The sequence below is a fragment of the Topomyia yanbarensis genome, chromosome 2 (genome assembly GCF_030247195.1).
Source record: "Topomyia yanbarensis strain Yona2022 chromosome 2, ASM3024719v1, whole genome shotgun sequence".
NCBI lineage: Eukaryota > Metazoa > Arthropoda > Insecta > Diptera > Culicidae > Topomyia > Topomyia yanbarensis.
The window spans coordinates 359,216,710-359,220,216 of NC_080671.1; positions in this window are offsets into that span (position 1 = coordinate 359,216,710).

Sequence of the window (3,507 nt, forward strand, 5' to 3'; positions counted from 1 at the left end):
TTTTTGCAATGACAGGTACTAACGTCTTAGACCGGACTAAACTCAGGCCTAAAATCAAAGAAAATACCGTGCGGCGGTACCAAATAACTTCAAGCTTACCGCTATTAGGAAACCAACTTGTAGATGCAAATGCAAATTTGTACGAGACTTAGGCGCAATCTTAGACTCCAAGCTAGCAATTGTGGAACATTACAATACAATAATAAATAAAGCAAATAGTAGGTATGCAGGGCTTTATTAAACGCTTCAGATATAACTTTGAAGACCCTTACACAATTAAATCTTTATACAATACATATGTCAGGCCATTTTTGGAATATTGCAGCGTAGTATGGAACCCATACACACAAGTCCTAATAATGTTCAGTTATGAGTATTTTGTAACCTTTTTGAAGTAAAATTATTCGAAGCAGGAGCCCTTATTCATCTCATTAGTCAAGATGTCACACTATTTCGTTGATAACTCGTCTTAGAGTCGCTGGAATGCGCTTAAATAGGTATCGTTATCTTTGCTTCGTTCCTAAGAAGCAGAACAGTTAAAAATTTTGCCTAGAAAATGTAAAATGTTCGCGTTTGAGCGAAACGAAAAGTCGAGTACAACGTGCGCTTATCCATCCTACCATTTGAGCTAATGCGTTGTATAGAGATAAAAGATACTGCTCTAACTAATGCATTCAAATGGGTGGTATGAATAGAGAAGCTTAGATGAATTAGAGAGCAGTAATCCTATAGTGTAGCGTATTGTGATTTTTTTGATATTCACAAATTCATATTGCGACAAGTGTCCAAGTTAGCTCAGATACCAAATTTCACACTGTTTGGACAATTTTTGACCTCCTCCTACTTCAATTTACGTTTTTGCCATTGGCACTATAGGAAAATTGAGGGGAAAAAAACCTTCGAACTAGCCTTCAGAAAATTACAGTTCATACTTTTTTCTAAAGAGAACAATCTTAGTAATGAAATGAGAATACTTTTGTTTCTTTAAAAATACGAAGGTTAAGGTTTTAGAATATTTTGTCCTTAAAATAAATAACATTCCTTGTGTATGCTGCAAATTATACATTTTTGCAGCTTTTTTAATGTTCAATAACTCTGTACCGGCTGAGATTGGATGGATACCTGATCAAATGTTATGTGTAGACCGATTTTTCACGTCGAATATGGTGTCGTTCTTATTGATAAAATTCAATATGTTTTATAACAATGTATTAAAATATATGCGTTTCTATATAGAAGAACCGGAGTTTTTTTTTGTGAAATTCCTTTAACAATGAAAGGTGATTTTTTCTACGCAAATTCGAAAAATATTCATTTCATTTTCATGGGTCAGAGTCATTGAAAATGTGAAAGTATTGAAAGAAAAAAATATACAATTTGATAATAGATTGTTTTTTATTCCATTTTTTCAAGCAACTGTAGGATAGATAAAATAAAAGTTTTAATATTAATTGCTGCAGATGAACGTGTTTGTATGTGCAATGATGAACAACATTACATTTCGTAGGAATTTAGAGCTATGTTAACATTTAGAGAAATAACAAGTATTTGTCTGAAAAAGGTACGGTATTTTATTAATAAAAATAGCAAAAGTTTTCATGAACGTTGCATTCTGAGGAGTCCGTCAAAGTTAAATTTCGTGTAATTGTGAATAACATTTTATTATATATGTTTATACAAAATAAATAAATACTATTGCAACACTATTTTTTAGAAATACATAAATTTTACCGCTTTTACCGCATTAACGCGAAGTGCGGTGCGGTTGCGGTAAGCGGTGTGGTTTTATTATTTGTTTGCGGTGTGGCAACCCATTTACCGCCCGCATCCGCACGGCGACGAACGCTAAATCTGCCCTACTCCATTATTCCTCTAATTGGCCAAGAAACTCTTCATTTTCAAACAACGCAATGTGGCTAATGAGATCAAATGACTATTGCTGAATTTGTCAGTGTACCAACGACGTGTTTTCGACGTTATTTGATTTTAGAAGCTTGCTGCTCCGGTATTTTCTCAGAAAAATATCTTTCTTCACGTTGTTAATTGTAAAACGCCACAACTCTAATACCGCATTGTTCCTTGAGAGTAAAAACTATAAAGCTTGTTTCAGTGTTTCAGTTGGAATCAGCGTTATCTTGGGACTAGTTGGATGTCGAAAAATGTTAATTAGTCGAACCGAATGTACTGCTGGCAGCCAAACTAATGACAACTGCTCATTAAAATTTCGTTGTTTAACGAATGCTGTCGAAACTTTCAGGTAATATACCTGGAACCAACATTCATGTAGTCCATTAGCAGAAATCTCCCGACGAAAAACTCTCAGCATCACCTCTGAGCGGAGCATCATTACCTGCTAGACTAGACTTCTATTTAGATTCAACTTGTATCTCGTATCACACCCATGAGAGATACCTACCGTCATTCGGCTTGATGAATTATTAATCTGATCAAAAGTCACTTTAACCTGCCGCCCCCGAGTCAATCTGGTTCCCACAGTGAAAGTTTTCCGTTTGCTCAAACTCCCCGCCGTCAATCTCCAAAACGACCAAATTTCCTTTCCATCCTGCTTTATTGAAGAGCTTTGCATGTCCTCATGGGTGCCTTGCCGGATTCGCTTTTCTTGTCGAAATCGAAAGTAAAACACGTCAGCATCCTGATGCAAGATGGATGGGTCTTCGAATCTTTCGCTGCTTTTTCCTACTCTTTCGACACTGAAGTACAGAACCGTTTGTGACACTGTGACTTTTTTCTCGCACTTCACAAATTGTCTTACGTGATTGGGTTAAATGCAATAGCAGTCACCTAAGACTAAGGATAAGGGTGGCAGGAAATCAACCCATCAACGCGTGCTGTCGCGTATACTGTTTGCGTAGACATCACGCGAACATAGCAAAAACAGGAGGAAATTGCCGAAAAGTGATGTTTAAGCTGACACAATTCTTAGCTGGCAAGACCGGTTCGTGTGGTAGGGGCAAGGAGAGCAAACGGAAGGAAATAGCAAAGGTTACAGCTGTTGCGATCCATCAGCCGAATTGACACGAAACGTTCGGGTGGCAAAACATTTATTTTCGGCATCTGGGATTGACTTTTCGCGGATAATATTTTTCGTTCGCAAGGAGGGAATCTTCGAAAAAACGAAACAAAATAATTGTGTCTGTCAACGGAGGACACAAATCTTTAAATAATAATCAGCGGAAAAGTTGGTTTATTTTGACGCATACTCGTGTCATTTAATTGAACATAATAATAAATATTTTTGATGGAAATCGCTTTTGATTTTTTCATGTACCATTTCTTCATATTCTCTTACTAATTTCTCATTTCATTCCTCATCTGTCATTTGTCATTTGTCATTTGTCATTTGTCATTTGTCATTTGTCATTTGTCATTTGTCATTTGTCATTTGTCATTTGTCATTTGTCATTTGTCATTTGTCATTTGTCATTTGTCATTTGTCATTTGTCATTTGTCATTTGTCATTTGTCATTTGTCATTTGTCATTTGTCA